The sequence below is a fragment of the Aquarana catesbeiana genome, linkage group LG01 (assembly GCF_042186555.1).
Source record: "Aquarana catesbeiana isolate 2022-GZ linkage group LG01, ASM4218655v1, whole genome shotgun sequence".
NCBI classification, from domain to species: Eukaryota; Metazoa; Chordata; class Amphibia; order Anura; family Ranidae; genus Aquarana; species Aquarana catesbeiana.
Genome location: NC_133324.1, coordinates 604,882,739 through 604,907,637, shown reverse-complemented (window position 1 = coordinate 604,907,637; position 24,899 = coordinate 604,882,739). Strand labels below are relative to the sequence as shown.

General features: G+C 43.0%; 2 pseudogenes; one reads left to right on the top strand and one right to left on the bottom strand.

The window, feature by feature from the left end:
* Nucleotides 1-2,173: 2,173 nt before the first annotated feature.
* Nucleotides 2,174-3,857, bottom strand: LOC141108371 (kinetochore-associated protein DSN1 homolog; annotated as a pseudogene).
* A 1,077-nt stretch (nt 3,858-4,934) lies between these two features.
* Nucleotides 4,935-24,899, top strand: LOC141107978 (protein ENL-like; annotated as a pseudogene).

The window sequence follows — 24,899 nt, the reverse complement described above, 5'->3', positions numbered from 1 at the left end:
TTTGTGAGATACTGTATAGTGAATGCAGGGTCCTAGGTTTAGTAACATTTTAAGAGTAAAAAATATATCAAGCAGCTTCTTCCAGAATAATGCCTCTTGGATAGTACAAGCAATTCATCTTTCATATAAAGCTAAAGGAGTTCTCCCTACTTCCTTTACAAATTACAATGTATTCAACCAGGATGATGGCTACTCCGTGTATGATGACAAGAATCTCACCGGACATTAATTGAAAGGCAGAGAGCTGGTCTCCAAAGACTAGGTTCATTAGCCACTATACACTAAATGCTATGGCTAGCTCAGAAGTAGCTCTTGGCTCAGCTGTTCTGTCCTCTGTGTGTAATGTGTAAATCAGTTTGTCCCTAATAAATTATATCAAGACACCAAACCCCAATCATAGGAAATATTTTGCTGGATGTAAGCACAAGGAATGTCAAGGCGTGACACTATATTAATGTACTTATCAGCAATTTAGAAAAATAATGAAAAAAATGTACAATTCCATAAAAAAATCTAATTACATAAAATTAATAAAAAGATTTTTTAAGATCACAGTTCATACAGAGCAAGCACATATTATTCCCATATGGTTGCTCTTTACCATCTTCAATTCCATCAGGGACACGCGGTGAGGTCAATGGCTGGTGAGGCACTGGCTAGTATCAGAGCCAGATACACACAGGTTACACATACCTCCCAACATTTTGAGATGGGAATGAGGGACACCTACTAGGAAATGTATGTAGCCATAGGACACGCCCCCTGCCACACCCCCTGAAAGGAGAATTAACCACAAAAAAAAAAAAAAAGGTTAATTAAATCTACAAGTGCTTTTTTACCACTACTATTCCTTTATATTGGCTTTTAAAATTTACAAATGCAGTAATTTAGAATTTGGATGAAAGGTTTAGCACTGGGAAAAACTTTTTGAAAGATAAAAAGCGCATTTTATGTACAACTATATAGATCAGACCAAAATGAGGGACAGAGGAGGAATGAGGGACAGAGGAACATTGCTCCAAATCAGGGACAGTCCCTCCAAATCAGGGGACAGTTGGGAGCTATGCACACAGAGGCACACCTCCAGCTCTGCAGCTCTCATTGGCCCTCTTATGATTCATCCCCCTTCCTTCCTGGCAAACTCTCAGCTGTACATGATGTCATAAGCCTAGGCTTTTTACCAGTCAAGAAACAGGAAGTGGGCTGTATAAGGTATTTACTGGCAGAAAAAAAAAATGTTTTACCATCCAAAGTTAAAACAACAAGGGCAGAAGATTTAACCGCTTCCTGACTGCCTCATGTAGATATACTGCGGCAGAAGGGCATGTACAGGCAGATTAACGTACCTGTACGTTGACCTTTAAGAGGCGGCTTGCGGGCGCCCGCCAGGAGCTCCGTGACCGTGATCGCGTGTCCAGTGGACTCGATGTCCGCAGGGATACCTGCGATTGTCTCACGGTGAGGAAGAACGGGGAGATGCTAATGTAAACAAGCATCTCCCCGTTCTGCCTAATGACAGTGTCACTGGTCACAGCTCCCTGTAATCAGGAGCGGTGATCAGTGACGTGTCACACATCGCCCCTCCCCCCACAGTTAGAATCACTCCCTAGGACACACTCAACCCCTACAGCGCCACCTAGTGGTTAACCCCTTCACTGCCAGTCACATTTACACAGTAATCAATGCATTTTTAATTGCACCGATCACTGTATATATGTGAATGGTCCCAAAATCGCGCCAAAATTGTCCGATGTGTCCGCCATAATGCTGCAGTCATGATAAAAATCGCTGATCGCCGCCATTACTAGTAAAAAAAAAATTATCAAAAAAATGCCATAAAATTTACTTTTGCGCAAATCAATCAATAAACGCTTATTGCAAATTTTTTTACCAAAAATATGTAGAATACGTATCGGCCAAAACTGAGGAAAAAAAATGTTTTTTTATATATTTCTTGGGGATATTTATTATAGCAAAAAGTAAAAAATAGTGCGTTTTTTTGTTTATAGCGCAAAAAATAAAAACCTCAGAGGTGGTCAAATACCACCAAAGGTAAGCTCTATTTGTGGGAAAAAAAGGACATCAATTTTGTTTGGGAGCCACGTCACACAACCGCGCAATTGTCAGTTAAAGCGACGCAGTGCCAAATCTCAAAAAGTGCTCTGGTCTTTGGCCAGCCTTAAGTGTTTTATTTATTTATTTTTTTTTTGTTTGCAATGCTTTAGCTTTATTCATTTGCTACAACATAACTCTTAATACAAATTCTGAAGTATAAATACCATTTTCTTACACGGAATATAACATTTGGGTTATATTCCGATCACGCTAAGTCTATTTAGGCTTTTGGAGACTGTCGTAATCATTCACACTCCTGGCTATGCTCATGGGAGCTTAAAACAGCATTTTAGATGGCCATCCCACCAGTTGGTAGGGTTTACTCAAGTGAAAAATAGTAATGACTGCTTTTCTGAAGTCAGAGAAAGTATGTGAATGGGTGATGTTCCCAAGCTCCTCAGTATTCACCATCAGCAAGTCATCTACTGGATTACAATGTGTATGATTCAGTGAATCTCAAATGCAGTTTAAGTTGACAACCAATCTGACAGGCAAGGCTCACTTGTACTCCAGAGGCTTGAGTGCATCAACTTTTAAATGAGATTTTCCCACTTTTAAAAAGAACCTTGAATTGGCAGGGGTCTCCTGTCTCAGAAACACTGCAGGCCAGCTGACGGCAAAGAGCTATGATATTACCACCACTTACAGCCATTGCCTTCTTTAATGGAAAGACAGCCCAGACTAGGAAAACCACTGCATTTCAAATGTGCAACACAACCCACAAAGTAGAAACTGGTTCTCCACACTGTAAATTCAAAAGGTCACATGCTGTCCCTTAAAATCTATTTTTGAGAAACTTTCAGAGACATTCGGACTGGAGAATCTTCCATTGGCTTAAAAGATTTGGTTTTAAGTTGCGTTGAGAGTTGCTGCAAGTGTGAAGAGGTTTCACTGGAGAAGGAATCTAATAATTGGACAGACTGCTGAACTTCATCCAACACAATTTCCATGCTGTCAAACACTGCCCCCTGCTGACACAAGATTGCGTTGTAGTCTGGTTTGCTTTGGAGGATTTCTTTTTGGGAAGATGTCATGTGTGCATCACTTCCTAAAGGACCTTTAATTATTTCATTTTCCACCAGCTGCCTGGATATTTCTTCTTCTTTCTTCTTGTAATCTTCCAAATGCTCTTCCCACTGCTGACACTCACTGGTCATAACAGCAATGTCACTTCTAACTTTTTCCTGAAGAGTTTCCACGTCTTCATTATTCGATAAACTTTTGGAGCCTTCAGTGCATCTTTTGAGTGTTCCATCACGAGATAATCGTTCTGTGAAGCGCAATATTTTCTCCTTAACAGCAGATACGGTTGCACTAAAAGAACTTGAGTCGAATCCATCAGTATGCAACAAGGGGTACTGAATACTGGAAGCAAGTATGTATGAGCTCCATAAGGCGATCATTTTCTGGTAACGACAAGCTGATGGCATCACTGAGACTTGTAGCATTATGATAAATAGGTGGTAGTGTCCTCCGGCATTTCTTTCCAACAGATCTTCGTAATGATTGTCTTCTAGCAGGAGGACTTGGGGAAGAGTCTTGAAAAGACAGGTTGCTTGGGCTGCTTCTTTGTTTCTTTTCAGGAGAAGTCATTTTGGGAATTTGTGTTTTTTGGGCCGAAGAAAGTAGAAATGACCACTGTGCGTAAAGACCTCTTTAGTCACACCCTCTTCAGGCGCACAACACTCCAGACAATACAGACAACCCGCTCGCTGAGGCCAGCCTTAAGTGGTTAATAGATGGAAAGTTAAAAAAAAAAAATGACTGAAGTTCCGCTTTAAATCCCATTCCTCCCCTATTTTGATGCTCAGTTTGAACTTAAGCAAGTCGTCTTCACCACATCTAGATGTTTAAATGCGTGGAGTTGCTGCCCTGTGATTGGCTGATTAGCAATTTGTATTACGGAGCAATTGAACCCAATAAAGTGTCTGGTAAGTGTGGAGAGAGAGATATACTGTATATACACATATATTCCTAATAATGTAAGTCTTAGGGAAGTATGTAGAGGAAAAGTCCACACATAACCCCTAATCATATAAGAAGAAGGAGACATTACAAGACGCCTCTCCCTACAACACAATAACCCCACTTAATAAGAAATCACTTCTTCGAGAAAAAAAGGAGGCGGAGCGATAAATCTCGGAATGTGGAGCCGGTGTCTTATCGAATTCAGTCCCCTATCATATAGTGTCCTCCCTGTACTGCGCAGGCGCAGTACGGAGGACAAAAGAGACGCCGAAAGTCTCCGAAGTTCAACAGCTGATCGTCAGCTGTACACGGCGCCTGCGCATTTATTCTTACCCTATGTCCAGGATCATTCCCTACTATCCAAGTGGACATAGAGTTAGAATAAATATTTGCCGTGCGCAGCGAGGCCGTGCCCGAAGCGTGGCGAGCGAAGCGAGCCCGCGAGGGGCCCTCTTACACTGCCATCGCTAACAAGTGCCCGAGCGCCGTGTACAGCTGATGGTCAGCTGATCAACTTCGGCCATTTTCGGCCTCTCCTGCTCCTCCGTACTGCGCAGGCGCTGCGCCTGCGCAGTACGAGGCGGACACTATTTGATACGAGGACACTATATGGCAGAACACCGGAACCTGCTATTACTATGGAAACCCTCGAGCACTAGCTATTGGCGGACTTAGACGTCAGTCACAGCCTCTCCGCCTATCGGATCGATTTGCTATCTGCTTCTTTCTCTGTAATCTCTTCCTGACAGGAAGCACCGCCTACACCAACCTACGGATTGGTCAGATTCAAGGTGGTACATTCCGGTATCCCGGCTGTGGCATCCGCAGGCGGATTGATCCATTAAGCGCAGAAGGGGGTTTCGGGCCTATTCGGGGGGCTGTGTGGAGTTCGCGGATTCGGTGCATTTCTATATTTTTTTTGGTCTGGTTGTGCTGAACAAGCCGCAAGCATAAGGGCCGTAATAGGGGAGGATGAGGCCGTAGGCGCCGTGAGGAGCACGAGAGGAAGGAAACCATCTGAGCGCAGAGACATGGACAGTCAGGTACTGAACAAGAGAATCAGTGAGGGAGAGGGGGAGAGCAGCTTGTCTGATAGAAGGAGAATGAGGGCCAGGTACATAGAGCCGGGTCAGAAGAGTAATCCAGCGCTCTCCACTTAGTACATGCAGACCAATCTTCATTCATTTTTCTGATAAAGAGAACAGTCGTGTGCATTTCCACTTCTTGATATAGACCCTTGAAGGTGGGTGGTAGGGCATTAAAGCGGGGTTCCACTCAAATTTTGAACTTAATCTTACCCCCTTCGGTTAATTGCATAGATGTTCAAATGCCACACAAATTTTTTTTATCGCTGTAATTACCTTTATATTGTACTTTATTGTGGCACTTCCTGTCTCTCCTCCCATGGGAGTAGGTGTGTGTATTGCCTTTCCCCGACGCCGCACTGTCTCCTGGGAGCTTAGTGTCAGGCTTCCCAAGATTCAGTGCGGGAACAATGATCATGCGTGTGAACAAGCTGTGAATGAACAGCATTCACCGCATCCAGGAAATCAATGCTTGTGGGCTTCACATGCCCACAAGCAAGATGGAAACAGCCAGCATCATATTTTTAAAGTTATTCTTCAGTACGAAAACAGGCAGAGGCGGAAATATTACACCCAAACTGTGAGTATTATTTTGGGATTAGCAAAGTGTCTCAATGACCTAAAAAAAAAAGTGGTTGCCAGATTCCCACTTTAACTTATCAGCGATAACAAGGTAGGTCTGCGTAGGCACAGCATCACTGAAAATGCACATGGCGGGCTGACAACACTGCCTCTAATTGTGAAGTAGGGGTTTAGTGTTGTCAGTAGTGATGAGCTATGTGTGTTTGGACTAGGGATCGACCGATTATCGCTAAGGCTGATCATCGGAGCCCGATATCAGCATTTTCTGAAAAATCGGTATCAAACTAGACCGATATTGCTTCAAGGGGTTTTATCGGGGTGATGCATGCAGCTGCCAGTACCGTTGTTTAGAGCGGATGGTCGGATTTATTGTAATAACAACTGATGTGGCTCAGCAGCCGCTCGACTGTTATTACAAGCAACGGGAGGGGACGTCCCCCTCCTCCCGCTCACCTGAACTCTCCCGTCACACCAGGAGGCCCGAGCAACCAGCCGGCACCTCCGCTGGCTGGCCGAAGACCCGAACAAAGCCAATGCTTCGTTCGGGTCTTGGATCTAGTAATCTGGAAGCTATGTCATGACATCACTTCCCAGATTACTGGCATCTTAAAGGCACCAGTTTTAAAAAATAAAGTATTTGAAAATGAAGAGCTTGACGTTTTGAATACTTTAAAGTGCAAAGGAGGGGTTTGGGGTCTTATAAACCCCCAATCTCTCTCTAAGGAGTACCTGTCAATGCCTATTACTGTCACAAGGGATGTTTACATTCCTTGTGACAGCAATAACAGTGATTAAAAATAAAAAAATGTAAAATGACAGTGTAATTTTTTTTTTTTTTTTAATGTACAAAATATCGTCAGGAGTGGCTGAAATATCGGTATCGTATCGGCACCGAAAAAAACCATATTGGTCGATCCCTAGTTTGGACACGAGTCCGAACCAGCCTGAGCTATCCTACTGCGAAGCTGTCAGAGCTGACAGCCAGTTATAGGTGGCAGAGGTATTCGCCACTTTGCACCACCTATGATTGGCTGCCAGCTTTGACTGCTTACTGGCAGGATAGCTCCGGACTCATGTTCAAACCCATCAGAGCTCATCCCTAGTTGCCATGAGGGACAAACACAGGTTTGATTAAACTGAACCTGGATGGCAGCTGTCACTCCCAACTCTCCTGGCAACTATAGCCAGAGCATTTGCAGCTCTACTGCTGCAAATACACAAAGGGCGGGAATACTCGTGACATCATTGACCTAATATGGCCACATGGTATATAGGATTTATGCAGGGTGTTATTGCTGACTTCCTGGTTGCCTAACTGTCGTTGCTGATCCAATATCTTCAGCATTTTGAGTCCCTGACTTGGGACAAGCTTGGAGATTAGGAGTTTCGAGTTTACTTGCTGCATACCTATTCTGGATTAGAGACTCAAAAAGTATTGAAGCAAAAGACAGCAAGGTTACTTACATTTTAAGTTCAGAAAGGGAATTGGGGAGAAGACAAGAAAAAGCAAGTAGAAAGAGTGGGCCCAACAAGCAGCAAGGGGAGAACAAGAGTGGGCTAAGCATATAGTCGGCAAGAGGAAGACAAGGTAGATCAGGCAAGCAAACAGCGAGGGGAGGACTGAGTGGGCGAGAGAAAGCAACCAGCAATGGGAAGTCTGGGTGAGCCAGGCAAGCAGGCAGCAATGGGAGGACTAGGTGGGGAAAGCAGGTAGCAAAGGTAAGATTGGGTGGGGCAAGCGGTCACCAATGGGAGGACAGGGTGGGCAAGGCAAGCAGGCAGCAATGGGAGGACTAGGTGGGGAAAGCAGGTAGCAAAGGTAAGATTGGGTGGGGCAAGCGGTCACCAATGGGAGGACAGGGTGGGCAAGGCAAGCAGGCAGCAATGGGAGGACTAGGTGGGGAAAGCAGGTAGCAAAGGTAAGATTGGGTGGGGCAAGCGGTCACCAAGGGGAGGACAGGGTGGGCAAGGCAAGCAGGCAGCAATGGGAGGACTAGGTGGGGAAAGCAGGTAGCAAAGGTAGGATTGGGTGGGGCAAGCAGTCACCAAGGGGAGGACAGGGTGGGCCAGGCAAGCAGGCAGAAAGTGGAGGACTTGGTGGGCCAGGCAAACAAACAGCAAGTGAAGGACTAAGTGGACCAAGCAAGCAGCAAAGAGAGACTGGGTGAGCCAAGCAAGCAGCAGGAGGAGGATGATTGTGTGACACAAACAAGCAGCAAATGGGGGGACTTATGGGCCAAACTAGAAGAAATAGAAGTAGTGAATGGACCAATCACGCATCAATTAAAATTGATAGTGGAATAGGCATGCTAACAGGCGAGGATAGCGTGGGTCAGATGGGAGAAAATTTGAAATTTTGGAGGGCCCCAAGCACAGTGACAGGCAAGGATAATAAAGTGGACCAAGTAGTTGGGAAAAGAGAAGGGGTGGGCCAAGAAAGAACATAAAAAAAATGGTGGGTCAAGGAGGCAAACATTTAAATTGGGAATGGGCTAGACAGAAAAGGATAGAGTGGGCCAAGTAAGTAAAAAGAGAAAGAAAAAATGGGCCAAGTCGGCTAAAATGTGAATTGAGAGCAGGCCAGGCATGCAGACATACAGGGATAGAGCGGGCCAAACAAGCAGACTGTAGAAGAGAGGTGGGCCAGGCTAAAATCTGAATATGGGAGAGGGCTAATCTTTAATCCCCAGCAACCCCTTCCTCCCACCCGCCTCTATCTGATCGCTTGATTAAAATAAAAAAAAAAGGCCACAGTCATGTGACATTGCCATTCAAGTCTTCTCCTCTATTTACTTTTCGCTTGCATAACATGGGCAGTTATTGGATGTCCAGTGATGGAGTCCTCTTAGAGTCCAGGAGATGATGTAATCTGGGAGGGGGGGGCATCTCAGCGCTGGGTCAGTAGCCCCCCCCCACCTGGAACTGGTGTCAGTGAAGGGACCTGGAGGGAGATATTAGACAAGTATATTATTTGGCTTTACAAGGACAGAAGAAATAAACCCGCAGTAGCAAGGGTTAGAGGGGGGGTTTAGCCTAGTTTGGGGCTTTGTAGCATGATCACTTGTAGGTAAAATCACATATGGTATTATATTTTTTTGTGTCAGGACTTTTATTCTTGTAAAATAGTTCTAATTCATTGAATAGCTTGGAATTAGAAGACCTAGTGGTACAAATAGAATTGGCATTAATTAATGATATGGAATATATAACGTAAAGTATGGCATACAAAGTGTATCAGTGTGGAGTAAGTAGCATAGTGCATGGCATGGAAAATCAGATGGTCTGGATTATGTCACATTCAGTACAGTGTAGCCCAAGTGTGTTACATGCAGCACACTTTACAGACTAGACTGACTTAGAGTATGTCACATACAACACTGGAATATGTTATGTACAACACAGTGTAAGGAGCAGGCTGTCCCAGGGTATGTCACATATAACACTGGACTATGTCATGTACAGCACAGTGTAAGGAGCAGGCTGTCCCAGGGTATGTCACATACAACACTGGAATATGTCATGTACAGCACAGTGTACAGAGTTAAATGGTTTGAAGAATGTAACTTATAGCAGTCTGTATGGAAACTTCTGCTAATGTTTTCTAGTATAATAAAATTGGAGTTCTTCACACTAAGCTGTAATCTAAAAGGACATGGATGAGGTTATCTCTCTCTCACTTCCTGACTTTCTTCTTTGTAATGTAAATTCTAGGATGGGTTGTATAGTTCTCTTGCTGGGTCAGGTTTCATTCTGCCGGGTCAGCTCAGTGGACAGAAGTGATGCTGATTCTTTGTCCAATGAGATGACTGGTGGAGGGTGACAAGGAAAGCGGAGTTGCTGAATCAGCAATGTCACCTGTGTCACTGGCAATGTGAGAAATGTATCTAAGTGGCTAGATGTCACAGATGTCACTGGTGCTGTGGTTTTAGAGGAACCAATATACAGGATAAAATGTCTATTATTCCAATAGAGACAGAATCTTTATTTTGTATTACAGCCATTCAACCTTTCTTTTTGTACAGATGGGCGAATAACTGGGGACATCTCAAGTTTTGAAAGATAACTGTTATGTTCTAGATTATTCTATAAAGAGCATGAGTAGTTAACCCTTTCACTGATAGCATGTTAATGTCACTAGTGATGTGATGGCTGCATTTTCATTTTAGAAGTGTGAATTTACACAAGAAATTAGGAAACCATTACAAACATTTCTGGGAACCGAAAGAAAATCAGTACTTCCTTTTTCATCCTTGCTACTTTTTTTAAAATTCTTTATAATGTAATGATGTGCAGTAGTATATGGTTGTGTATACTAGAGGTCGACCGATATGGGTTTTTCTCTGGCCGATGCCGATATTTAGAAATTGCGGTGGCCGATGGCCGATACGTGATGCCGATTTTTGTTTTTTTGTTTTTTTTTTTTTCCCCCCTTCATCTCATAAAATCTAACAGTTAGACTCCTTTCACACTGGGGCGTTTTTCAGGCGCTTTTGGGCTAAAAATAGCGCCGTAAAGTGCCTGTAAAACGGCTCCCCTGCAGTCTCAGTGTGAGATCCCGAGTGCTTTCACACTGAGGTGATGCGATGGCAGGATGTTAAAAAAAAGTCCTGCAAGCAGCATCTTTGGAGCGGTGTATACCACCACTCCTGCCCATTGAAATGAATGCGCACCGCTGCCGAAGTGCCTGCAAAGCGTTTCGGCAGCGGCGCATTTAACCCCTTCCTCAGCTGCTAGCTGGGTTATAAGCGCCCTGCTAGCAGCCGAATAGCGCCGCTAAAATGACGGTGAAGCGCCGCTAAAACTAGCAGCGTTTTACCGTCAACGCATGCCTGCTCCATTGTGGAAGCAACCTTAAGTGATACAGAATGTTTTTTACATTTAAACATTTATTAAACAAAACAAACCTCCAATCAGTTCACTTGTATGTAGAATTTAGATTAAAAAAAACTATATCTTAAATATTAAATACACAAAAACAAGTACGGTAATTAAAACTTTTGGACGAAAAAAAATGGGCTAACTTTACTGCTTAGTTTTTTTTAAAATTTATTAGTGTATGTTTTCAAAAAAAATTGCGTTTGAAAGACCGCTGCGCAATTACCGTGTGACATAAAATATTGCAACAACCGCTATTTTATTCCCTAGGGTCTCTGCTAAAATATATATATATATATATATATATATATATATATATATATATATATATATATATATATATTAATATAATATAATGTTTGGGGCTTCTAAGTGATTTTCTGACAGAAAATACAGGATTTTTACTTGTAAGCAACAAATGTCAGAAAAGATTTAGTCTTTAAATGGTTAAACTGAGAGCTTCTACACACAGAGTTCAGTTCATTCATAAGTGTAAACATTGTATCTCCTCAGGTCCTTTTTTCAGATTTGGCTGCCCAGAGAGGAGAGAAGTGGCTTCACAGAAGATTTCAGACAACTTGTATTGACTTCTATTACAGAAGTCATTTGCAAGTCGCGCTGAAGCTATATCAGCCTTTTTTATCAGCACAATCGGCCGATGCCGATTAAGTAAAAAACACCAAATATCGGCCGATATATCGGTCGACCTCTAGTGTATACTGTTATTTTCATGGATCCATCTCCACATACACAGCATTTTAGAAATCCAGTCAGTTATTGTAGGATGGCGCTTCTTACACATCAGAAATGAAAAGAATCTCTTCAATGGTAATTGAATTTAGGAACATTGAGTCTCGTGTCAACCTAAACAAAGCCTCAGAAATTACCAGAATGCTTAACCATTTGCTCTTTGGCTTAGGAACATGTAAATGTGAAGGTTTCTGCAAACAGATAAAGAACGTTGGGCCTCAATTATAAGGCCTCATGCACACAGGCTGTTAAAATAACGTTATGAAAATGCCAGTATCTTTGCAGTGATTTTTTTTTAAACTTTTTTCAGCTTTTTTCAACGTTTTTGCAATAGCTTTTTTTTAGCGTTTTTAAGCGTTTTTCTGCGTTAGCGTTTTTGAGCGTTTTTTTTTCAATGGATCAAAAACCATTAAAAAACGTTGGTGAATGACGTTTTTGAGCGTTTATCAGCGTTAGAGCATTTTTACAGCTGAAAAATGTCTCTCAGAACCCACTGGTCCTGGTTTTTTTTTTTTACAGCTTAAAAATGCCTAGGTGGGCATGAAGCCATAGACTAACATAGACAGGCCTTTTTAAGCTGAAAAAAAAGCTCAAAAAAGCAGCTGTAAAAACGTCCGTGTGCATGAGGCCTAAAAGTGCATGAGGAACGAATTTGCATAGTCTGTGATGGTTCATAGCAACCAATCAGCAGAATAAAACAGCGACCTGCTCAGGGACAGCATAGCTTCTCGGATACTTTCTTTTTACCTTTGATATCTATAGCTGCTAGAGGATCTAACACCATTGTACACATTCGGTTATTGTACTTTGATTTCTGTACAACATGACAACTACAAAATGTAACTGGATTGTGTTGTCATATGTGTGTGTGCCTGTCTCTGCTTTGATGTGCAGTTGACCTCTATAGCATGGGCTAGTACTGTTTAATGATGCTTCCAACCTTCAGGGGCTGCTGATATAGGAAACGTACCAGCTGGTAAAATACTGCTCCAGTCTTCTTCAGTTTTTGACTCCTGAATGTATCTAGTGCTATTATTTCTTTCTACTATGTAATGATAAATAGTCCATGGTGATTGGGTTGTATATGGCTGCATCTTGGCAGTGGGTAGCTTTATTTCTCTGCAATAGGTATTTATTGTACCAAAAAATAAAATACTTAAGACCCATTTTTTTATTACAAGACCGCAGAACTCTAGGATGAATGATAACTAATGAGAGTCAGTAGGTAAGAGTACTTGACACACACAGGGATGGCTTGCAAAATTGCCTTACATATAAGTCTGTACGCATTTATTTTATTTACTTGTGTGCAATTTTCAACAAGCCTAAAAACACATTTTGCCTTTTTAAAATTAACCTTACATGCAAAATGTTGGACTCCTTGGTGAGAGTTTTTTACATTTTTTTTTTCTAGTGCACTGTTCAGGTGAAGCTGGAGCTGGGACATCGTGCTCAGCTAAGGAAGAAGCCAACTACTGATGGATTTACCCATGACTGGATGGTGTTTGTTCGCGGGCCCGAGCAGTTTGACATTCAACATTTTGTGGAAAAGGTGGTTTTCAGGCTTCCTGACAGCTTTCCCAGACCTAAACGTGGTAAGTATCTTTAAGTTCTGATTCATTACAATGATGAGCTTGAGAGAAACATTCCAACACATTGGAAAAAGAGCTGTACTTCAGGAAGGCCTCTTGCACACTGGCATAAAACAAAACCTTTTTTTTACTAATCTGAACTCGGGTACATCATTGTTTGTGGAACAATGCACACGGCTGCATAAAGATCAGTAATACAGTAAAGAGTACTGAACTGTAAGATAAAATCGAATATATGTTTGAGTGCAGTAATTTGTGTGTGTGTGTGTGTGTGTGTGTTTATATTGCAACATTGGCAGATAGAAGGAGAGGATGAAGAAGAATTTTACACATGTATACATATATGCACAATAATGCAAAGTCTTTATAGAACATTTTATTCAGGATCTTTCTGTCAACAAGTTCCGAAGTAAAAGGATCAGTAAATTATTACGTTCATGTGCAAGGAACCTAAGTAATTAATAAGGTTAATTTCCTATTAAACATTTAGGTGGTAGTCAATGTGTCTGTTTTAGTACACGTGTTTCCGTTAAAATAAACAGCAACCACAAAAAAAAATGTCTATGTCAAAACTCTGATCAGTTAGGATTGGCGTGAATTTATGTGTATCGCAACACACAATATGCATGTTGGTGCATGTTTTCTATCAGGGATGCACTGGTACCCGTTTTTTAAGAGCGAGTACCTGTACCAATACTTGTGCTCAAGTACTCGCTGATTCCAGTTATTGATACCGTGCAGTGCGATTTGAGCCTATACAAAATGAATAGGCTCAAACTGCACTGCAAAGAATCGCATGTGATTTGAACAGGAAAGCAGTGCGATTCCTGACCGAATCACATGTGGTTTCCCGCACCGCTCTTCTGTGAGCCCAAGCTGAAGTCACTATGACAAGCCTGGGTTCACACAGGAGCAGTGCAGGAGTGTGAATCGCAAAGGTATCGGATTTAGGTATGGGAACCTTTGCACGAGTACAAGTACTTGTGCAAATGTTTAGTATCAGCACTGGTACTGGTATCGGTGCAACCCTAATTTCTATCGATTTGGGAAACGCATGCTAATACAGATCAATGTGAATGCAAGTGAGAGTCTACAACTAAAGAGAAGGTAGGTGATTCTGAGATGTGCATCTCACTTGTGCCTTCTTTTCAGCACTCTGTCTTCTAAAGATTCTGAACCATACTCTCATTCCACCAGGTCCTGCTGTGTCTTTAATAATAGCATAGTTATTGGTAACAAAATTCCCTATAGGAGACTATGGAGAGTCATTTGATACCCAAGCTATAGAGCTGCTGCTTTACTGCTGGCAAACTGACGTTTATGAGCAGTTGGGCATTTTTTTTCAACTGCTCCTGAACTCTCCTCTGTTATCTTATCAGTACGTGTACACAGGGTCGTTTCTAGGCAGTTGCATTTAGAGGCTTTTTTTGTAACCCAAAAAAATATGTTCAGACGCTGTGTTTAGAGGCATTTCAAATGCTAAACGCGGTAACTCGCATTTAGCTGCGTTTCGTTTACAGGCGTTTTTAATTTTTGGCTATTTTGGAAAAATAATTAAATACATTTTTTTTCCCCAGTTGTCTTCCAGGACAGCCCTTGAGAGATGGAGTCCCTGCCATCGACCCAGGAAACACATTGCCAACAGTTCAAAAGGCGGTCCCTCAGGTCCCTGGTCAGTCATTTTCCGTCGGAGGAACATGTTGCCAGGAACCAGGAGAAGGACTGCATCTCTCAGGGGCTGCCTGAAGGAAGCGGAGCCGCACAGGGGGACTGGGTCCTATCCAGCGGTCTCCAGGTTAGTCCTTACCTACTTTTTGTTGGGCTCGGGTACCGTCCAGCCTGATAGGAGCTGACCCGTTACCCCCCCCCTCTTTCCAGTGCCGAGGTGTGCCAGTGGCAGGGTGATGCAGGTTCCCCCCAGGAGCAGTGTAGATGGTTTCTTCCATCCCAGCTCCTTACTGTAATGGCGGTGGGGGTCGGATACGCCGAGCGTCATTTCCGGCGGAACCGCGTCATCGCTGTGTGCCGAGACTTCCGGTTCTGGGTCTCCAGAGGCACAAGGAGGAAGGAGAAAGCCCACGCTGGGCCTACAAATCCCGACCAGCGTCCACCTATACCGGACTAGCGGCTGGATCCGGAGCTCAAGAGGGGGACCATGGGGGCTAATCCTCAGGACACTCCGGTGGATGCAGGCACCAGCCAAACCCAGGTAGGCTGCGGGGCAAGCCCTTACTGTGGTTTTTTTGGGGGTTTGTTGTAAGGCTGGGATTTATAGTACCCCGTGGTGGTGGTTACCTCACAGTCCCAGGTATTTGCAGCGGTGGTTGCAGCACTGGTGTTTTTTAAGTGTATACTTAAAGAAAAGCTGATGCTAAGGAGGCCCCAAGGAAAGACAAGTCAGGCTGCAAAAAATGCCCTATTTGTGGAAATAAGTTGTGCTCAGGCTCTAACAAAGCCTTATGCAGACAGTGTATTGCAGGCTTACTTAAAACAGAGGCAGACTCTCCCTTGGCAAAATTCCTTGGCTCATTTAAAGATAAGATGGCATCAACCTTTAAATCTCTCCGGGACTTAATCGCAGATGTAAACATGTCTGCTTCCACCAGTAGAGCAGCTGCGATTCCCTCCTCACCATGGCTTACAACACCCAGCTCTGGGGAGCCCCGTACAGTCAGGGAGCATAGCCCCGTGTTAGTCCTGAATCCTCTGACGCAGACTCAGACCAGGATGAGGATCAGGCTGTAGCTAACAAAGCAGCAAAATACAAGCTGTCTCTTGAGGAAGTAGACGAGCTGTTGAGCGCTATTTGTGATTTGCTGGAAATTGATGAGGAAGAAACTCAATTGACCAGACATGATAAAATGTATGAGGCTCTGGGGAAAAAGAAAGCTAAGGTATTCCCTAAACATAAAGTGCTTTCTGACCTTGTCCACAAGGAGTGGGCCAAACCAGATAAAAAGGTCTTTCCTAATTCCTAAAGAAGATTCCCCTTTGATGAGAGCCCAGAGGCGGTCTGGAATAAAAATCCTAAACTAGACGCTCCTCTGTCCAAAGTCTCAAAACAGTCTGACCTTGCTTTTGAGGATATGGGTCATTTAAAGGACCCAGTGGACAGGAAAACAGACATAGTCTTAAAGAGGGCCTGGGATGCTTCTATGGCAGGCTTAAAACCAGCTCTAGCCACTTCTTGTGTGGCTAGGAATCTGGAGTTCTGGTTATCTCAACTAGAAGAACACCTAAAAGCAGGCATGCCTCGGGGGGAGCTCTTCAAAACCTTCCCTATGCTTTTCAAGGCGACAAGTTTCATCTCTGACGCTTCTACTGATTCCGTTAAATTTACGGCTAAAACTGCGGTGCTTTCTGTCGCAGCCAGGAGGTCAGTATGGATGAAAACTTGGGGGGGAGACACGGCGTCCAGAGCACGCCTGTGCAGTGTCCCTTTTACAGGAGACTTAGTCTTCGGGCCTGAATTAGATACCGCCTTAGAAAGAACGGCGGATAAAAAGAAAACCTTTCCCACTAAAAAGAAAAATTTTCAAAGAAAAGAAAAATTTTTTCGTCCCTCAAAGGAACCCTCCAAGTCAGAGAGAGAGTTCAAACCCAAAAAACACTGGACAGGACAAAAAGGGAAAGGAAAAGGGGGCATACTTTTTAACCGCCCCAATCAAAACCCTAAACCCCAGTGACATCAGGGTCCCTGTGGGAGGGAGGTTAGTGAATTTTCTCCTGCAGTGGGAAAAGATGACCTCAAATGAGTTTGTCTTAAACATTATAAAAAGAGGGTATGCGCTGGAATTTCACAGCGATCCACCCTCAAAGTTTCTTGTGACAGCTTCCAAGACACTCAGAAAAAGCCAAAGCCTTACCTTTGCTAATAGGAGAAATGGTGGATCAAGAGGTATTGACGCCAGTCCCTATTCAGGAACAGGGGGACGGTTTTACTCGCACATTTTTGTGGTAAAAAAGCCGTCTGGGAAGTTCAGACTAATCATGAACCTCTCCATCCGATACAAAAAATTTCGGATGAAGTCTATTTACTCGATAAGGAATCTTCTCCAAAAAGAGGTGGTTATGGCTACCCTGGATTTAAGGGATGCCTATCTACATATCCCAATAAGGAAGGAATGCCAGAAATTTCTTCGGATGGCGATTCAGATAGACACCAAAATTTATCATTTTCAGTGCAGAGCACTTCCCTTCGGACTGTCGTCCTCCCCGAGAATCTTTACCAAAGTTCTCGGTGAGGCACTAGTTCCGTTAAGACTACAGTCAGTCTCGATCATTCCGTATCTATACGACTTGCTCCTCACGGCCCACTCGGAGAAACAACTTCGTCAGGACTTAGAGTTAACACAGCTCAGCCTGAGTCAATTGGGGTGGATAATCAGTCTGGAAAAGTCCAAAACTACCCCAACGCAGGAAATTCTGTACTTAGGGTACAAGATACTGTCGGTAGAGCAGGGAATAGTCCTGCCGGAAGAAAAGATATTAAATCTGTGGCAGAGAATGTCTTTTCTTCAAAGCAGCACCAAATGTACAGTGAGGGAGGTGATGTCGGTCTTAGGAATTATGTCAGCAGCCATTCCGGCTGTACAATGGGCCAGGTTCCTTCAAAGAGACCTTCAGAGGTTCTTGTTGGAACAGTTAAGACAGGAATCTGGAAGAAGAGATTTCAATCCCCACCAGAGTAAAACGCTCCCTCTGGTGGTGGAAGGACACAGAATTTAAACAAAGGGGTTCTCTGGATCTCTCCTATCACATCCATACTAACTACGGATGCGAGCAGCTGGGGTTGGGGAGCCCATCTAAATTCAGACTGGGCCCAGGGCAGGTGGATGTCAGAGGAGAAACTTCTCTCGTCCAATTGGAAGGAGCTAACAGCTGTCCTCAGGGCTCTACTAACCTTTCAGAACACAATACAGGGTCACCATCTACAGGTCCGCTCAGACAATATGACGGCTGTAGCTTATATAAACAAGCAAGGAGGCACCAGAAGTCCTCGACTAATGTTGGTGGCCAGTCACATATTTTAATGGGCAGAATCCAATCTAGCATCCATCTCTGCAATACACCTGAAAGGGGAGCTGAACAACACTGCAGACTTCTTGAGTCGACAACGAGTTTCGAATCAAGAATGGTCTCTACACCCGGAAGTGTTCGACTACATAGCAGCCTACTGGGGAAAACCAGTAGTGGACCTATTTGCAAACAAAGAGAATGCAAAAGTTCCCAAATTGCTCGCCGTACCCAGGAGATCAGCCCTTGGCAGTAGACGCCTTACAGACTCCATGGACCTTCAGCTTGGCGTATGCGTTTCCTCCGCTTCACCTCATCCCGAGGGTTCTAGCGAAATTACTAGCGGAGGAAACGTGTTTAATCTCAGTGGCACCATTTTGGCCCAAGAGACCATGGTTCATAACGTTACTACGGTTGACAGACCAGCCTCCTCTGAGACTTCCCTACAGACAAGACCTTCTGTCACAGGGACCTCTCTTTCATCCGCAAGTAACCATGCTGAACCTCTCAGCGTGGTTACTGAGGAAGAAATATTGAGGAGCAAAGGCCTGACTGAAAGAGTGATTCAGACCTTGCTACAGAGTAGAAACCCTGTCACCCAAGCTATTTACAGGAAAGTCTGGAGAAAATTTAACAGCTGGCTGAATAGCTGAGATGAGGTAAACATGGATACAGCAAGTATCCTACAGTTTCTCCAGGAGGGGATAGACAAGGGGCTAACTCCTAGTACTATTAAGGTTCAGATAGCTGCCTTAAGTGTATACTTAGAGAAAAGGTTACAAGAAGCTCATTTCATCACTAGGTTCTGTAAAGCAATCTCCAGACGCAAACCAGAGTTAACATAGCCCCATTCTGGGATCTATCAATCTTTCTTAAGGCCTTTTTGGGGTTTTTAAGGCCTCTCTAAGACTGATTACATTCTAGACAGTACTTCTTGTGGCAATCACTTCAGCCCGTAGGGTTAGTGAAATCCAAGCCCTCTCCATCAGAGAGCCATTCCTCCAGATTCTAGAAGACAGAGTCATCCTAAAGACAGACCCTGGGTTCTTACCAAAGGTGGCATCTAGTTTCCATAGGTCACAAGATATTGTCCTCCCTTCTTTCTGTCAGAAGGCTTCAAACCAGAAAGAAAAACAATTTCATTTATTAGATGTGAGGAGGTGTATCCTAGAGTATCTAAGGGTAACCAGTCCATTCAGAATTTCAGATTCACTTTTTGTTCTTTTTTCCAAACAACGTAATGGGCAAAAAGCTTCTAAAGTCACCATAGCTAGATGGATTAGGCTAGCTATAGCAGAGGTTTATAAGACCGTAAACAAGAATCCTCCTGGGGGTATTAAAACCCACTCCACAAGGGCATTGTCGGCATCCTGGGCAGAAAGAGCTGGTGCCACCCTGGAGCAAATATGTAAAGCAGCCACTTGGTCAAGCTTCTCCACCTTTACAAGGCATTGTCGACTAGACTTAATGTCCAATCAGGATAAGGCTTTTGGGAGGAAAGTCCTCCAAGCCGTGGCCCCCCTCTAATCTGGTGAGTACTTGGGGATCCTGGGGCTGTCCTGGAAGACAACTGGGGAAAACTGGAGTTAGACTTACCGGTAACTCCTTTTCCAGTGGTCTTTCAGGACAGCACGATCCCACCCTTTGTTGATTACATTAATGTACTAACATTATTACCTGTTATGGTTATGTTTTACAGTTCCATCCTTTTGGTTCTTGGTAAATGACTGACCAGGGTCCTGAGGGACCGCCTTTTTAACTGGCAAACACTTTCAATGTGTTTCCTGGGTCGATGGGAGGGACTCCATCTCTCAAGGGCTGTCCTGAAAGACCACTGGAAAAGGAGTTACCGGTAAGTCTAACTCCAGTTTTTTTTTTTTTTCAAACGTGAGATGTAAACGCGGCTAAACGGGCGTTTTTAGACGCCGGTTTCTAGCTGTCAAGTTAAATTGTTCAGGAGAAGTTGAACAACGTCCCGTGTACATGAAGCCTTAGATGTTCACAGCCTATCCCAGATGCATTCGTATCCTAGAGTTATGGTTATTGGTGTAGTTGACTTACATTGGTTCATGCAGCCACATTTGAATCTTATTTCTTGTAGTGTGCAAGGAACCCCCTTACAAAGTAGAAGAAAATGGATATGCTGGCTTCATTTTACCGATTGAAGTATACTTTAAAAATAAGGTAGTTATAGATTTTCTTCATTATTTTTATACTTTGGTTTAAAAAAAAAATTGCAATATTCAGTTATTGTTATTTTTTTGTGCAGGAAGAACCCAAGAAGGTGTCTTTTACATATGATTTGTCTTTAAACCTGGAGGGAAATACACCAGTAAACCATCTGCGTTGTGAGAAACTGACCTTCGATAATCCAACCAAGGAATTCCGTAGGAAGCTGCTCAAAGCAGGAGGGGTAAGTAGTCAGAGGGGACTACAAAGGATTTGCAGTAATGTGTAAGTTGTCACAGAAGGAACCATTATGATATTGCTAATGGATACTGACAAGAAAACGTGAACTATGTATACCCAGGTACAGTACCTTCAGGACTTCTTACAAACTCACTTATCGGTAAAAAAAGTCTGTTTTCAGGCCCCTTTCACACATGCGATCTGTTTTCTTCATCTGTTCAGTCATGTTTTTTTAGTTAGAAAATCGGATGAAAAATGCATCCGGACTTCAGTTTTTACATTTGTTGTGTACATCCGTTTTTACATCAGTTTTCTAATGAACTTCAAATATTTTGAACAGTTATGCCCTGTGTACACACAGTCGGATTTTCCGACAGAAAAAGTGCAATCAGATTGTGTTGTCAGAAATTCCGATCGTGTGTGGGCTCCATCGGACTTTTTCCATCGGAATTACCGACACACAAAGTTTGAGCGCCAGCTATAACATTTTCCAACAACAAAATCTGATCGGTTAAATTCCGATCATGTGTACACAAATCCGACCCACAAGGTGCCACGCATGCTCAGAATAAATTAAGAGACAAAAGCTATTGGCTATTGCCCCGTTTATAGACCCGACGTACGTGTTTTACGTCACCGTGTTTAGAACGATCGGATTTTCTGACAACTTTGTTCGACCGTATGTATGCAAGACAAGTTTGAGCCAACATCCGTTGAAAAAAATCCATGGATTTTGTTGTCTGAATGTGCGATTAATGTCCGATCGTGTGTACAGGGCATTAGAGTTTGAATTGGTCAAAAATTGATCGACCAATTTAGTTTCTGTTTGTCGAATAGCTGGTTGCTAAGGAGCGGGCCGGCAAGCCGGCCTCCATGTCCTTAACAACCAGTGTTTTGTCAGCTGAATGTAAACAAAGCTATTGCTGGCAATCAAAAATTCTGGAAAAAAAAACTCCCATCCATACCATGCCCTTTGGGTCTGGTATGGATTTTAAGGGGAGCCCCACCCCAAAATCCATACCAGACCCTTATCCGAGCGTTGGGACGTGAACCACCAAAGAACCTTGTCCCCACGTTGATGAGGACAAGGGCCTCTTCCCCACAACTTTGGCCCCCAGTGGTCATGGCGGTGCGGGGGGTTACTTATTGGAATCTGGAAGCCCCCTTTAACAAGGGAGCCCCCAGATTGTGCCCCCCCTATGTAAATGAGTACATAGTACCCCTACTCATTCACCAAAAAAGTGTAAAAAATTAAATAAAAACACAACACCAGTTTTTGACAAATCCTTTATTAAAAAAAAAAATGTCCCCTGATGTAGATCCATCGTCAATCATGATGCCCTCCGCTATTGCCGACCCGAAAGAAAAGAGGTCTGGATGACCCCGTCTTCTTGCGACATCATCGACCAGGGGCATGCTGGGTTGATGACACCACAAGGGGGCCGGGTCACTGACCCGACATCAGGCGGCCCCACCCCTTAGTTATGTAAGAACTATCAGACAGCAGAGCTGTCAGATGGTGGGGGCATTTGCCGGGTGGCGTTTGGGTCGGCGGTAGTAGCGGGCATCGTGATTGACAATGGATCTACACCGGGGGAATTTTTTGTTTGTTTTCTTAATAAAGGTCTTGTCAAAAAACGCCTCCTGTGTTTTTTACAATACACTTTTATTTTTTAAGGTGGATGAGTAGGGGTATGCACCCCATACTCATTCACATGGGGGGGGATCTGTATCTGTCAAAGGGGGCTTTCAAATTTCCAATTTGCCTCCCACCCACAGACCCCCACAACCACCAGGCCAGGGTTGTGGGGAAGAGGCCCTTGTCCTCCCAAAGCACACTCGCAACCCCCCCCCTTTCCTGGCCTGCCAGGCTGCATGCTCAGATAAGGGTTATAATAGATTTTAGTGGGGATCCCATGCCTTTTTTTTTTTTTTTTTTTTTAAATCCCATACCAGATCCGAAGGGCCTTGAGGGGGGGGAGGGGGGGGGGACATTGTTTTTGTAATTTGCCATGAATTGTTTTTAGATTCAGCTGACAGCTGATGCGTCATTGGTTGTTAGGACGCCGGCTCCTAACAACCAATGCAAAAACTGATCTTTTGTCCGTTTGACAATCATTTAGGTCTGCTTCCGTTTTATTAACGGAAGAAAAATGAGGCTTCCATTTCAAGAAATGGAGGTGAACTAAGGCAGATGTTAACGGATGATCATCTGCTAACATACGCTTGCCCATAGAAATACATTGGTGTTCATTTTTCCTGTGTCAACAGGAAAAACTGACATACGGAACGCCCATGTAATTGGGGCTTTAGAGAAAGTATGAAACTGATTATCCCTGTCTTCCAACATATATATGGATGATCAGCACTGCTTAAAGCGGTATTAATCCCTTAAACAAAAAAATGTAAAAATTGCAATTTACCGTTCCTTAAATTTGGTAACTTCATTAGTGCTCCTTTTTAGGTCTCATACACACAGGGCGTTTGCTTGGCTCCTCTATACACCAGAACTCCTGGCAGGAAAGCCACATACTGCACACAGGTTTAGGCGTGTTAAGCGTTAATGGATTTCATTGGCTGGAATATTATTTTTTTTCTGGCCATTGGAATGCATTAACACTTGAACGCATCTAAACTCGTCTAGGTGTGTGGAAATGTTTCCAAACTCTAGATGTTGGTCTCACCATTTTACTGAGAGGAGAAAAAAAAAACAATTTACTGACCAGACTATAGGGGAAGCATTATGCTGTGATGGTGGAGAACATTCATAGGAATCATTTAAAGGTTAAATAAGATAAACTAATTCGTCAGACAAATTTACCCTCTTACATGTCAATTAAGGCCTGAGCGGACAGAAACCATTATCTACTGTATCCCAACATTCACCCAACTGTAGGGGGTGCAAGATGGAAAAACAAGCAAACTAAACTGAAGCCTTTCCCCTGCAGTGCCCCTGAGTGTCAGAAATGCATATTTCTCTTGTTCAAGAACTGCATTGAGAAGTACAGTGTTACTTGAATTGTATTCCAGGATTTGCTTGTCTTCAGCTGAGAGAACTTGCAATAATTTAAGATTTTGCATAAAGTCTCAGAAATCTTTCATTAAGGTCTCCATGTTATATAGTTTGAATACCATGTCATAAATATATTATCATTGTAAAAGAACATATTCCACACTTTTTTTTTTATTGCAATTTTTCCATAGAAAAAAACAGATTTTTTTCCCCCAGGCCTTCCCATTTCTAGCTGTGTCCTATGAGTACTATTATGCTGCTAAGTTAGCTTATGTTAAAAGTTAATAACTACTAATATTACAAGTATACACCCTAGCACTCCACAAAATAATTTCTGGTTTGACTTTCTTATGGAAACAGTTTAACCCACATTTTGATAGTTGTACTTTTTGACCTTGGAATGATCACCTAGTTGTGCATAGATAGGAAGTTTTCACAGGCTTTATAATGAGCATTCGTTACCTTAGTATAGAAGGTTTCAGTGTGTCCACGATTACGTACCAAGTTTGTCTGCTGATGCAACATTTATATTTAAGGTGATCGTTATGCCAGAGGGAGCAGAAACTGTATCAAGACCTAGTCCAGACTAGCCATCATCGCATTCTTCAAAGTCATCATTGCATCCTTCAAAGGTTTGTATGTTTGCCATTTTCTAGTTTAATCTATCATGACAGATTTGTTACCATTTTAAAGAGTTTCTTATAATGCTATTTTCTGTTTACAGGAAAGCAGCAAAGACAGCAACAAAGCATCAAAACCCCACAAAGTAACAAAAGAACATAGAGAACGAATGAGGAAAGATTCAGAAAGTAAAAGCAAGGAAAGTGACATAAATAAACCAGTTAAAGAATCTTCTTCCTCTCGAAAACCAGCTGAGAACAAACCACCTAAGGAAGAAAAAGCACCTGTTAAAGTAGCCTTCAAGGAACAAAAACTGACCCTAAAAGAACCCAAACTGGAGAAGATGTCTCCGAAAGGGGGTCCTTCTGATGAGCAGCAAGAGACCACCAAACATAGACTTTCTCAAATCTAGCAGTAAAAGGCCAAAAAAAAGCAACTCCAAAGGACTTGCGGCTTCAACAACCTCTCCTCGTGCTCCACCTAATCCCAGCAACCCAGTCACTTGTTACACAGATAAAAAAAAAATGGTCAAAGAAAAACCAGTAAGCAAAGCAGGCAGGCCCAAACCGGACCCTGAGGTTAAGAAAGCAGTTGAGGCCGATCACTTAAACTCTGATGAAGAAAGATCATCAAAATCGGGGGTAATCCTGAAACATTCCAGTTTCTCTAAATGTTTTTTTTAACCACTTAAGCCCCGGACCATTTGGCTGCCTAAAGACCAGAGGACTTCTTACAATCTGGCACTGCGCTGCTTTCGCCTCTGCGATTTCTATTTTTTGCGATATAAATGGAAAAATACGGAAAATTTAAAAAAATGATATTTTCTACTTTGTTATAAGAAAAAATCCAATAAACTCAATTTTAGTCGTACAA